At 41.4% G+C, this 14,691-nt stretch overlaps 1 long non-coding RNA gene across 1 annotated transcript in view; it reads left to right on the plus strand.

The window, feature by feature from the left end:
• Window positions 1-337: 337 nt before the first annotated feature.
• LOC133085227 (uncharacterized) overlaps window positions 338-14,691 on the plus strand; it is a 55,206-nt gene continuing 40,852 nt past the window's right edge. The window contains exon 1 of the long non-coding RNA XR_009699541.1: window positions 338-381. This is a non-coding gene — a long non-coding RNA (uncharacterized LOC133085227). The remainder of the gene's footprint in view (window positions 382-14,691) is intronic.

Raw genomic sequence — 14,691 nt, forward strand, 5'->3', positions numbered from 1 at the left:
TGTAGAGTATTTAAATATCCAGTATCCAATCGTTTGTCAATTATAATGTGTGGCAAGTGTCTTCTACTAGTTGTGAGTTAAACTTTAATTTCTCCATAAAATTATGCTAATATTTTCACCATTTGTTACATGCATATGCAGGGTTAGCTCTATTTGCATAGAAAAAGTAAATTTCCATTGCAGTATAATAAAGCTATTTTATATCCCAATATCTGGCTTGTAGTAACAGTGTTTTACACATTTGGTTATAATAGAATCTGAATGGCTAAGGCTTTGCCTTCATCATGCATGTCCGTCCTACCTAAAGGAAACGCTTGGTACTATTGGTTGTCCTGAAAGAAGAGAAGATCAAGCAAGCCACTGGCCATGCTCATTTTGCTGGTGAGTAGCAGTTCTCTCTCAACTCTTGACTCTTTTTGTGTCCACTTCAACATCCTTACATTCTCCCAAAGACAGAGAAAATAAAAGATAGAGACCTAGTATCTGCAAGATTGAAACAAACGATGATGATTAATACGTCCACATGTACTATTACACTTAACAGCCTATAGTTCTCCTTGATTTCACTTACCACATTAAACACAGCACTTACCATTATTCCAAAGTATAAATTGTTTGTTTAATGTCTGTTTCCCCCACTCCACCCCAGGCTGTAATCTCCATGATACAGGGGTTTGTCTTTATTTGTTGTAGTGCCCTCAGCACCTAGCACAGTGCCTAGCACCCAGTCGTCCTCAAAAAAAGCACTTGTTACATAGATGAAAGAGCACATTTATTTTACTCAGCCTGCTTCTTTCTGTTCTCTGTGTTTGTTATCTGTTTTTGCTGTTTGAAAAGATGATGCTTCTCTACATTATCTCAGATAATCACCTCTACTTTTTCAGTTTAAAGAAAAATTTCTCATCTCTATGGTTGAGATATCTGTGCTTTGATTTTATGTTATGTTCAACTTGTTTACAAAAAAATCAATGGCTTGGACAATAGTATTGATAACATCCTGATCAAAGACACCCACACATAAAGCTTGGAGGGATGGGGATTATGATTGGCTGAATCTATCAATACGGGATCTAATAAACATAAATGCAAAATGCTTAAGCTGGGTACAAAAAACAAACAACTGTGCAAATGGTAGAGAAAAAAATCGTGCTTCAATGGTAAACTGTGCATTATTTAGGACACACTATTCAGAATTATGGAATTCCGATTCTGTGGAGATTCTGCATCTTTCATTGCCTTTGAGCTATTTTAGTTATGTGAATTGTAGATAACCTATAGCAGTTTGAAATAATTCTTGTCTATAGACTTACAAATAAATTTTGTCTAGTAGAATTTCAGTTGACACTGTGGATTTGCCAGTTTTGTATCTATTTGCAAATTTTTTTATTTCAATATTCCCAATCTATAAATGTGTCTGTTCTTTGGATTCTCCTTTGAATGAAAAGTGACATCTGCTTGGTTCCCTCATTAGATAATGAGTTAAATAAAATCTTTAATGTGTGTTCATTTTATATTTATATGAAAATCATGATTTTACCTTATTCTGAAAGTTATTCTTTAACAAAATAGAGAACGAGAAAAAACTTGGGTAGATAATACAATATGTGCAGAAGATTTGAAGTCTTAGTTGACAATAAATTCAATATAAGTCATTAGTTGTAGTATGGCTGTTGCTGTGGTTATTTGGATATTAAGTACTTAGTTTAGAATCGCTGTTCTGAGATTCTAAACACTGGTTAACTTTTCTTATTTTTAAGCCAATAACTGATTGTTTTGATAATTGTTGCTATAAATCATGTTTTAAAATCTGGTATAGCAAGCCATTGTAATTATTCTTTTTAAAAGAACACTTCAATATTCTTGATAGTTTATTCTTCTAGATGAATTACACTGTGAGTTTGTCATAGTTAATAAAGTATTCATTTGGGATCTTAGTTTTGCATAAAATCTATAAATATTTGCTTAGGACTTAATTGTCATTACTACTGTATTTGGTCTTTCCAGTAAGGAACAGTATATATATCTCCAATTATTCCCCTCATCTTTTATTTCTCCCACTATGAGTTTTAATTTGAATAATTAAATCATTTACGTCTTGAATTAAATAAAGATGCATTTAATGGTTTCAGTTGTAATATAATCTTTTTTTATTTTTTCTCTAGCTATTTGTAATGGGTCTAAAAGAATATATTTCATTGTTATGTTTATTTTTTCTAAAAAATTATTATCAACATTTTGGGAAGATTTATTGTATTTTTCTCAAATATCGCCAGCATTTCTAGTGTTATGTTTTTAAAAGTAGGTTAAAAAAAAGACATCCTTGTTTTGAAAATAGTCTCCATTCATCCTGGAAAAAAAAATGAGAAAAATATTAGGTTTTCCTTTTCCTTCCTAAACAATGTCTTGAATAAAAGATGTTTTACTTTTTAGGTAAGGTTATTTGGGGGCAAGGCAGTTAGAAACACCAACAAAGTTTATAAGTCTTCCTAGTCCATGCTTGACCAAAAATAATTTGGATATGCCATGAGTGTTGGTGTACACAATCCAGGGCCCAGGAGTTTGTCTACTAAAGGTGTATTAGGAGATTCCACACCATCTCTTCAACATTCTTTTGAGTGTGAGTATCATGCAAAGGAGATTAAAAGTTTGAAATTAAGATTAAACTTTACTCAATTTCCTTTGAAAGTCCTTGGTATTTCCTAAATTTCAGTTGTTTGACCTTAAGAAATTCTGAAGCCCTTCTTAGCCTCCATTTCCTTATTTATAAAATGGAATGAAAAATTGTTTTGCCTGTCTCCATGGGTGGTTGTTTGAATCAGATAAAATGGTGAGGGCACCTTTTTCTTTGTAAGAGTGGTTGGCCATTGAGGACCATTTCAACTAATTTCAATAAGAATATGTTCAATCTATTTCATGGCTGCCATGATTCCATGTAATTATGGAGGGATGGGAATACAGGTGGAATACAGAATACGGTCCCTGTCTCCTAGAGAAATGCCTCTCAAACATTAATGTGCACACAAATCTCCCAGTGTCTTGTTAAATGACAATTTCTTTTTTTTTTAATAGTAATCTTTTATTTATTTATTTTTTTAATATATTTTTTATTTTTGGCTGTGTTGGGTCTTCGTTTCTGTGCGAGGGCTTCCTCTAGTTGCGGCAAGCGGGGGCCACTCTTCATCGCGGTGCGCGGGCCTCTCACTGTCGCGGCCTCTCTTGTTGCGGAGCACAGGCTCCGGACGCGCAGGCTCAGTAGTTGTGGCTCACGGGCCTAGCTGCTCCGCGGCATGTGGGATCTTCCCAGACCAGGGCTCGAACCCGTGTCCCCTGCATTAGCAGGCAGATTCTCAACCACTGCGCCACCAAGGAAGCCCCTAAATGACAATTTCTGATTCAGTTTGTCTGGGGTGAAGCCTGGGATTCTGCTTTTCTTTTAATTTAGCATTATAGCACTTGTTTATTGAAATTACTTCTCTGTTTGGAGTTGTCATTAATTAGATATCCAGGTCTTTGAGGAGGAAAAACACACAACCTCTGTTAATTAGGTTACCTACAGAAATCCAGACTTGGTAAACCATCAGAACACTTGGAATCAAGAGGATTCAAGTCCACTACCAACCAGGAGCACCATGAAAATGTGGTCATTTGGGGTTTGATCAGGGGAACAGGGCCATTGAAAGCCAGAGGGGAATATGGGGCATAGCTTAGGAACTGGAGCGTCCATGGGCACGGAGGAGAGTTAAGACTGGAACACTGCAGTGGGCAGATCAGCGCACTAGGGCACTGGAGCAGGAAGATGAAATGAATCTTGGGCAAAAGTACACAAAGACCTTTCCAAGGAAGACATTCTGCATTTCTAACACCCCCCTAAGTGATGCTGATGCTGCAGGTGACAAGATCCTTACAGAAAAGTCATACACATTAGAGGCAGAGATCAGCAAAAACTAGATATCATTAAGTATCCAAATATATGGAAAATTGGAAAGATCAGTGTGGGCCAGAGCATGGGAGAAGTTTTCGTGGCCATGAAAGATGGACAGGATTCACCTTGAGATTCCTTTCTACTGTTGATAAGGAGACAAAGCAGGCTCAGGCATGCCACAGTCTCTCACTGGAGAAAAAAAGTGGTTTGAGTTTTGAAACTTCTGTGGATTCATGCATTTTCAGATGCTTGAAACGGCTTCTGAAAACAATGTATGAAGGTGCTTAACCAACAAACAGTGGTTTTAAGTTGCTGTTGGAGCTCAATATTACGTATGCACATACATTTGGAAGTTGAGATCGCTCCTGCATCCATGGAACATGTATGTGCATGTGCCTTCTTACATATGATCTTATTACCAACCAGGATATTTTCTGTGCTTCTTTGTAGACAAGTCACATGTTTTGTGTTTGTAGTATCATTAAAGGCAGCATTTAGGCTTCACTAAGAACCAATTAGGCTTCCAAGACAGTCAAGCAATGCCTTCCCACATGCTGATCAGCTTGCTCTGGAATGAATGAGTTACTGGATTCTCATCCCCAGGAGTGGTCTGCAGCAAAGCTACAAAATTGCATGTTTATCTTCAGCGCTCACTGACTCGTTTGGTGCCCCATCCCTTGGGGACTCAGTGCCCATATGCTTCTCTCTAATGGTCCTGATCACCCTTACTCCAGTTTCCATGCTCACACCCCTTCCTGCTATCAAATGTGTTTCATTCTGCATCTGTCCCTTCAGAATGGAGCGATTACAATAAACTCATCTCCCACATACGCCCTACTTGTACCCCAGACTTCAGCCAGAGGTGTTTATTCATTGTTCCCTGACCACAGCTTCTGCTTTCTGCTCTATGCTTTAGCTTTCTCCTGGACTGCCCATTCTCTTCCATTCTTTCTAGCCAGGCAGGTCCTACCCATCTTGAGCTCAGCTCAAATCCTGCAGACTTTGTAAAGCCTTCCAAAACTTCCCTAACATGAATCCCTCAGTGGATTGTTGTTTCTACTATGCATTGACAATCATTTGCTGCTTTATTACTGTTTTTCTATTGCTGTCTTCCATCATCATTTAGAACTTATATTCAGCTCTTTAAAACTTGACATCCTGGCTCCTCTGCTACAAAAGCTCCTTGAATTTAGAGTTTGAATCTTATATATTTTTGTATATTATACGGAGAGTCTCACACAAGTAAAATGTTTTTAAAAAGTTCTTTTTATTTGATGAACTAATTCTAAAATTTTCAGGATGATCATAGTGAATATAGAAGGCCATTCAGGGGCTTCCATTGGCTTAACTGAAGAGAAACATAACTTGAAAAAACCTGGATAGGATCAATGGAAGTCTTTCTGATTCCCTCCCTAATGTACTCCAAAGCTCTGGAGCCTGGCCCTTCTGTTGGACTGGCCCTGTTGCCATGGGAACTCTGCCCTCAGTTGCAGTCCAGCTTTCAGGCTGCCAAATAAGAAAGGATGGAGGAGAGGACATTTCTTATGGCTCCTTGGCTGGCCTCATTTCAGTCCTGTTCTCCACCCAAGTAGGAGTGTGGTGTCTCTCCAAGGAGAAGCACATGCTGAAGCTGGGAAATAAAGTGCACCTGAGAGCACAGGTGAAAACCCTGCATAGGCGCTGGAAGAGGTGCTCTTCTGTCTGTGATACATCCATCACGCACACCCAGCCTCCGTCTTCAGAATCTTCTGGCCTGTGACAGAACGCGATGTCGGGCTCTGTCTCCCACCCTTCTTTGCTGATCCTGGTCTGGATGGCAACTCTGGTCAGACGTGCCTGTTCTCTGTTTCCCTGAGAGAGTGAGTACCAATTACTCTGTGTGGGTGAGGTAGGGCAGGGCAGGCCCCTGGCCTGGAGAGGCAGCCAAGCTTCTGCACACATGGGCTCCCTCCTAGGCAGCAAGTAAGGACTTCAGCTTCAGGAGTCCAGCTCTGGCGTTGGGTCACTCTTTTTCCCTTCCTTCCACCCCAAACCTTTCTATCACATCCCAAACCTAGTTACATCACTGTGAAAGGCAATGCTTTCAATAGCTACCTCAGAGCATTGATGTCTGACATACTTTCAGCTCTGAGAAATCACAACTGCCACCCAGGAAAATGACTGGGGAGAAGCCAGCTTTCCCTCTGCTTTGTTCTCTGCTGGCAGCCACAAGACCAGCAGCGGCCATCTTGCCCCAATGAGGTCAGAGCTGGGCTTTCATCCTTGCAGCCACACCCTGGCTACTCGACCCATGGGCTTAGCTGTTCTTTCCTCTGCCCACTCTGTCATCGAGCCTTGGAGGCTATTCCTAGAAAGAGAAACACTCGTAAATGCACCTCCTTCTTCCAGATGGAGGGAGGGTATCAGGAACTGGACTCAAAGGAACAAAGAAAGTGTAAGGAATTGAGACAAGAGATTGAGGCAGTTGGGTCTGGAGCCAAGGAGTAGTGTTCAGGTTTGATTACCAGTTTCCTGATCCCTCCACTAGTCAAGAGGGCAAACCGGGGGGATAGAGGACTAGGTGAGAGGAGCTGGAGGGTGGAAATAGAAGAGGAAATTTCTGTCTTTGGAGAACTTACACTCTTATGGACGCAGGATATATTTGTCTATTTATTATGTATTTATTGAGGATCCACACGTGCTTTCCTGAACCAAACCGGCATCCTCTAGACCCTCGCTATAGAGTTTTTACTTTAAGATATCACAACTCATGTCTCATTCTCCTTCATGATGCTTGATCTTAAATGCAATAATGATGAAGTGATTGTCCAACCTCAGGAACCTTATTTAGAGCTTCCTTGGGATGATCTCAGAGACACTGAGAAATTTTCCCTGACCCTTCCTTCCATACCCTTAAAAACATGAAATCTAACCCACCACTATTTCACCCACCACAATTTCAGAACCTGAAATTGCATGTTAGGTCTTTTGAAGGTATCTCAAAGATATCTTGTTTCTTGAAGTCTTTAGTTAAAAGGTAGTGTCATATACACAAGACAAAAAAAAAAAAAAAAAGGATTATTCAGAATTATTTAGATATTTGGAAAATAATATAATTCTCCCTTAGTAACTCCATAAACCAAAAACCAAAATAATTCCCACTTTAGTGTAATACTTAAATGTAAAAAGAAAAAAACACAAATCCTTAAAATGCAAGAAGGACATAAATAGGGCTTCCCTGGTGGTGCAGTGGTTAAGAATCCGCCTGCTAATGCAGGGGACACGGGTTCGAGCCCTGGTCCTGGAAGATCCCATGTGCCGCGGAGCAGCTGGGCCCGTGAGCCACAATTACTGAGCCTGCGCGTCTGGAGCCTGTGCTCCGCAACAAGAGAGGCCGCGATAGTGAGAGGCCCGCGTACTGCGATGAGGAGTGGCCCCCACTTGCCACAACTGGAGAAAGCCCTCGCACAGAAACGAAGACCCAACACAGCCATAAATAAATAAATAAATAAAATTTAAAAGAGATAAGCAAAACATTCTCTCTATAAATTTGATCTTTAAAAAAAAAAAAAAATGCAAGAAGGACATAAATAAATGTTTACTTATTCCAGGCCAGAAAGGCCTCTCTAAAGCAATGGAAGAAAATATGAAGGAAAAAAGTAGATTTGATTACATAATAATTTAAGAATTCAGTTTGTCGGAATAGATAATAAACACTATTAATGATAAATGTCAAATTGGGGGAACTTGCAATAAATATGGCAAGAGACTGATATCATAAATGTATAAAGAGCTTTTCCAAATCAATATAAAGATCTCTAAGACCTCCGTTTGAAAATTGATTAAAAAATGAAGATAATGCACATATGAATAAACATTCAATTTCACTAGCAATCAAAGAAATGGAAAATAAAATGATAAGAAAATACTATTTTCATGTAAGAAATTGACATTAAAAAAAACAGCCGAATGGAACTGAGGTGACAGTGAAACCTCCAACCTGATGTCCCCTCCCTCCCAACAGAGGCTCCTGATGGGCTCCTGTCTCTACCCCCTCAGGGACTGAATTTGTCCTTCTGCATTTCTGGGTTTTCCACTCCCCTGAATGCTCTTGTCTTCTTTCAGTGTTTATCTGTGTCCAGGGTAATGCTGAGAAGGAGAGGACAGAGCACAGATGAGAAGGAAGTCTGGAATAACTATGTCATATTTCTAGAGATGTTCTTTTACTCAGAATATCTCACACCTACCGCAGGCCAAATAACCTTTTGGTTCTCACTGCCAAATTTAATAGACACTCAGTAGAGAATGACTTATACTATAGCTTGAAAGCCATTAACTCTAGCCTTAATAAGTGGTTAAAGATTACTCTCTGGGCCCATAATTTGTCCATTAGCCCCTGCCTAGCTTCCCTTGATTCCTTGCCTGGCTGGGCCTCTATATTTGACATCTTTAATCTTGTCCTCATCACTAATCTAGAATCTTGTCATCTTAACTTTCTATTCTGTCACTTTGCTTTGCCTCCCACCTCCAGGGACAAATTCCTACTTTCTCTGCTCCTTGCTTCTATTCCCTGCTTGCTGAAGAAGGACACAGGACCACACTGGCTGTGCCCACTGCAACTCATGTGCTACACAATATCAATATCCTGTTGATTTTCCTGACCGCTTCCCGTAATGGCTGGTCCAAACGTGTTCGAAAATCCAAAGGTTCCTCCTCCTCTGATAATAATAATAATAACAACAACATCAACAATAACAATAATAAAAACAATAATAACAGCAAATACTACTATAGTACTTATTCTATTTGGGGCTATTCTATAAGTGTTTAACAATTGTTAAGTCATTGAATACTCCTAGTAACTCTATAAAAGAGGTAGGTATTATTATATTTCCCATTTTACAGATGAGAAAACTGAGGCACAAGGAGTTTAAGGAACTTTCCCAGGACCATCCAGGGGGTCAGTGATGGTGCCAGAATTTGACAATGGGTGGTCTAGAGTCTTTTTCTTGACCACTTTGCTGGTTCACATCTTTATATTCCCATCCCCTCTCTCTCAGGAGACAATTTTGCTTCCTACATCACTGAGAAAGTTCACATTTTCTCCTTTTATATTATGTTTTTTGTTTGTTTGTTTAAACAATAGAAATTAATTTCCTCACAGATCTGGAGGTGAGAAGTCTGAGGTAAGAGTCTCGGCATAGTTGGATTCTGGTGAGGACTCTTTTTCTGGCTTGCAGATGGCCATCTTCTCACTGTGTGCTCACATGACCTATTTTTTGTGCATGCATAGGGAGAGGGGGCAAGCTCTCTGTAATCTCTTCTTAGAAGGGCACTAATCCTATCAGACCAGGGCCCCACCCCCATGACCTCATCTAATCGTAATTACCTCCCAAAGACCTTGTTTCCAAATACCATCTCTTTGGGGGTTAGAGCTTCAACATATGAATTCTGGGGAGGCACATTCAGTCCATAACACTTGGTATTCAGTTGTGCATATTATGTTTTTTGGGGTCTCCAAAGCCATTCTCGCCCCCTTATTTCAGACTCAGAAAATAGCATTTACCTATCACAGGAGGCAGCCCCTCCTACTGTGTTCTTGGCCCCACCTCTTTCTTTTTTGTTGTTGTTGTTTTTTTAAATTTTTTATTTATTTATTTATTCTTTTGGCTGCATTGGGTCTTTGTTGCTGCGCATGGGCTTTCTGTAGTTGAGGCAAGCAGGGGCTACACTTCGTTGTGGCGCGTGGGCTTCTCACTGCGGTGGCTTCTTCTGTTACGGAGCACAGGCTCTAGGCTTCAGTAGTTGCAGCATGTGGGCTCAGTAGTTGCAGCACGTGGGCCGTAGAGTGTGCGGGCTTCAGTAGTTGTGGCACACGGGCTCAGTAATTGCAGTGAGTGGGCTCTAGAGTGCAGGCTTAGTAGTTGTGGCGCACAGGCTTTGTTGTTCCATGGCATGTGGGATCTTCCTGGACTTCCCGGACCAGGGATTGAAACCTGTGTCCCCTGCATTGGCAGATGGATTCTTTTTTTTTTTTTTTTTTTAAATACATGGCTTTAAATTTATTTATTTATTTATTTATTTAGGCTGTGGTGGGTCTTCGTTTCTGTGCGAGGGCTTTCTCCAGTTGCGCCGAGCGGGGGCCACTCTTCATCGCGGTGCGCGGGCCTCTCCCGTTGCGGAGCACAGGCTCCAGACGCGCAGGCTCAGCAGTTGTGGCTCACGGGCCTAGCCGCTCCGCAGCATGTGGGATCTTCCCGGACCGGGGCACGAACCCGTGTCCCCTGCATTGGCAGGCGGACTCTTAACCACTGCGCCACCAGGGAAGCCCGGCAGATGGATTCTTAACCACTGCGCCACCAGGGAAGTCCCTCCCCTCCACCTCTTTCTAAGAGGTTCTTTTCTTTCAGGTTTTGCTCTCCTCCATTCACAGCTTATTGCCAAGATCTTCAAATCCTCCTCCCCAGTACATCTTTCCTTCCAAAGCCTTCAAATATGCTCTAGTCTCCCTCATCCTGAGAGAGCTCTGAGCCCTCCTGTATAGTAGGCCTAGAAGGCTTTACCTGCTTGTCTACTTCTTAAAATCATGTCCTTTCTTTGGGTGCCATTGGGACCTCCTCAGGTGCCGTCTCTGAGCTCCATAGCTTGTCTTGCATTTCATGACTCTGGGCTCCCACAGCCCATGTGCTGAACCCAGTCCTATTGGCATTCAGGACCTACTGTCTCCGCATGCTGATTACTTATTCCTGCCTCATCTTCTAGAGATTATGGCCCCTTAGAAACAGAGCCCATTCATCTCTCCATCGATTAATTAGCTAATTAATGGTTTCATTAAAGCTGTTTATCGAGTGTCTACTGTGTGTCAGGCACTGTGAATTAAGAATACAAAACAAATATGGCAGCCCTGGAAACTGAGACTTGCACAGATGAAAAGTAGAAAGCCACTAATTGTAATATAGTAAGTAATATTTTGGTGGAACACCCATGTGTAATAGGCACTGTGCAAAACCCATTCTTATATCATTTAAACTTCATGTGAAGGAGCCATTATTCACAATTTAAAGATAAGGCAACTGAAGCATAGAGAGAGGTTAGGTAACTCTCTGAAGATTATACAGCTAAATGCAAGAACAGGAGCTCCAAGTCCATTTTCCTTTTTAATTCTGCTATGCTAACTACTGCAGACATCTCTCTAAGATGAAATGGGAACCCAGAGGCCAGAGGAACCAAATCTCTGGGAGGTGGGAGCTGTTTTGCAAAGGCTTCGCAATGATGCTAACACTTGATCTGTGTCTTGGAGGAGAAATAGACATTTGTCCAGTGGACTGGAGAGAGAGTAGAAACAGCAGGACATAAAACGGTGAAAATAAAAATGATTAGATTAAGAACTGCAAAAATACGGGACTTCCCTGGTGGTGCAGTGGTTAAGAATCCGCCTGCCAATGCAGGGGACACGGGTTCGATCCCTGGTCCAGGAAGATCCCACATGCTGCGGAGCAACTAAGCCTGTGCACCACAACTACTGAAGCCCACGTGCTCTAGGGCCCATGCTCCGCAACAAGAGAAGCCACCGCAAAAAGAAGCCCACGCATTTCAACGAAGAGCAGCCCCTGCTCCCCGCAACTAGAGAAAGCCCTCAGGCAGCAACGAAAACCCAAGGAAGCAAAAAAAAAAAAAAAGAAAAAAAGAACTGCAAAAATACTTCTAAGCCTGGAATGTAGGCTATACGGAGGGACACCTGGAGATGTGGTTCGAAGCTCCTTAGACAGTGGCTATATCGTAAAGAGTCTTCTATGATAAATGAAAAAGTTTTAATTTTACATTTTAAGATCCCAGTAGTGTCTAGCAAAATGATAACACTTCTGAGATGTCCAAACACTCTTTCTCGAACTGAAACTACTTTACAAGTGTACAGAATGTGAGTCAGGAAATTCCTGAATCCGTGCCTTTCTGATGAGCTCACGATTTTAGCAGCCAGAGTATTTTAGCACCTTTCTTGACCTATTATTACATAGTTTCTGTGCCTTCCAATTTTTCAGAAAACAATTCTGCCATTTCTTGTCTAGCTTGAGCCTTTTCCTCCCTGTACAAAGGGAAGATGATGTAATTCAAGGAACTGCTTTTTCTGTTTGGAAATAATGCCAGGGACACCAACGTCTCAAATAATTCCTTCTCTCTTGATTTCTTGTGCATCCAAATGGGTGTGTGCTTAATGGCTTTGAAGATCTAAATAGGTATCATCCTGGGTGGGGAGAGGGCAGCATGAAGCCAGGGGCCCATGCACTGACCCTGGAGCTCTGTGCTCAGCATTCCCTGTGTCACTCACTGAACAGTGGACCTGACAGCTTTGGCAGGTTCAGCCTTGGGCTACAAAACCCTTCAGGCTGAGGGTGAAAATAAAGGCTCCCTGCTCTAGGAGTTGTTGCTGGTTTGTTCCCTCCCTGTAAGCAGTGACTTACCCAATCCCATCTCTGTCCTCAGCACACACGTCATGGAAGAGTTCTGCCTTTCTTCACCTTGAACTGGTCATCAGTACAAAATATCAGCCAGATCTTTCCAAAAAGTTTTAGGAAATGCTGCTCAATGCTATTATGGGCATCCAGTAACAAGACATTTATTTACTTAGCATGCAGGAGAATGAGCTATTGAACAGCTATGAATTTTCTGGATAACTGAAAATCAACTCTCTTTTTTTTTTTGTTTGTTTTGTTTTTCTTTTTTAAATCCTCCCCTTTTTAAACTGAGGTATAGTTGCTGTATAATATTATATGTTACAGGTGTACAATAGAGTGATTCACAATTTTTAAAGGTTATACTCCATTTATAGTTATTATAAAATATTGGCTATATTCCCCATGTGGTACACTATATCTTTGTAGCTTATTTTATACCTAATAGTTTGTACCTCTTAAGCCCCTACCCCTTCCTCATCCCTCCCCCCTTCCCTCTCCCTACTGGTAACCACTGTTTTGTTCTCTATATCTGTGAATCTGCTTCTTTTTCGTTATATTCACTAGTTTGTTGTATTTTTAAGATTTCTCATTTAAGTGAGATCATACAGTATTTGTCTTTCTCTGTCTGACTTATTTCACTAAGCATAATGCCATCCAAGTCCATCCACGTTGCTGCAAATGGCAAAATTTCGTTCTTCTTCATGGCTGTTAACTCTGTTTAGAATATCATTTGGGCAACAGTATTTCTGGAACATATTACATACGTGATGGGATAACATTTTGAGATATTCACTATGTTTTTCCCTCTCTGCCTTTCTGTTTTTTCCTTTCCCCCATCCAAGCAGGGTCAGCTTTCTTTGGTTCATTGTCTCAGAGAAGGAATATGATGGGGCAGAAGGCAGAAGCAGACTGTACATCTATCTGGCTTTTATGTTTCAAAGGCCCAGGTTCTTAGAACAATTTAGTGGATTCGCAGAGGGGGTGAAAGAGAGAGGACTTGGGGTGTGGAAACATGCATGGAGAAGGATAATCCTCCAGACTAAAAATAAATGCACCCCGGGGCAGAAGGAGGGGAAGGGAGAACCACAGAGAAGGGGAGGGGGTGGGGAGAATGGGGGGAGTGGCAGGAGAGGGGAGAGGTAGAGAGACAGAGATGCAGACCTCCAGAGCCTAGACAGGACTGCCTGAGTGGTGACTCCAGGAAGAAGAGCCAGGCAGAGCTTTGCAGGAAGATCTTTACTCTCCAGGAGTGGATGAGAAGCAGCAGTGAGCCAAGGCTGGGTGAGGAATAGGAGTGCTGAGGGCAACAGCGAGCTCACCTGTGTGTGCAGGTGACTCAAGGGACCCAGTGCCCAGCTCACCAGTGTTTCAACATTGTTGGCGTCTCTTGGAACCTTTGACATAACCTCAGAGTTATGGAGGCTAGGAGTGGAGAGGTGCTATGAAACCTTGAGGTTTGAATTTGTAAACCACTCAGTGGGGTAGGGGCTCTCAATAGAAATGATTGCGAACTAAAGAACGTTAAATTTCTTGCAAACCATGTTTTTGTGAAGCATCAGGCAATCTTCTCCATGGTTGGGACTGGCTCAAAGTCAAGGTCCTGAGTGTCTGTTGCGAAGGGAGCAGTTTTACCCGCCTGCCAGTGTTGCAGGCTGTGGTGATTTTTCAGTCTTTCTTTCTGCTTTTTATATAGCTTCGCTGTCCCCAGCCCAGCTTTCACTTCTTGATACTTATCGTGGATATACATAGCTCTCACTCCCTTTTCCTCTCCGAATTTGCTCTCCTTAATGTGCCTTGGCCAGGAAGCCAGATAACGAACCTTAGAATTATATATAAAGGGAGAGGAAATCGGATCTGCGAGTCAGCTCATTTTCCTCATCTACAAAATGAGGGAGCTGTAATAGATCATTGCTAAAGTCCAGTCCAGCTTTAACGTTTTATGATTCCTCTGAATAAAGTATGTGAGCTTTTATGCACCGTTTTTGGAACGTATACTTTTCCCATTTCCTGATTCTCAGCCATGTTCTCAAGGGATGAGGTTGCTCTGTCTGTGACATCTTGAAAAGTGACGTTATTTAACTTGGCATTTATTGCTCAATTTACAATTCGTCCATTCATTGAAAAAATTATCGAGCATCTACTGTGTGCCCAGTACTGTAGTATATAGTTGGAATACAAAGATTAATACACAATGCCTCCCTCAAGGTGTTCACAGACTAGAAAATTGATTCTCCATCTCTTCTGCAGTCGTGGAACCCTTTGGGAATCTGATAAAAGCCCATTATATTAGAGGCTATTATTTATTGAACACTTACTACATGCCAGGTTCTGTTCCAA

This window comes from Eubalaena glacialis, chromosome 2, assembly GCF_028564815.1.
Source record: "Eubalaena glacialis isolate mEubGla1 chromosome 2, mEubGla1.1.hap2.+ XY, whole genome shotgun sequence".
NCBI classification, from domain to species: Eukaryota; Metazoa; Chordata; class Mammalia; order Artiodactyla; family Balaenidae; genus Eubalaena; species Eubalaena glacialis.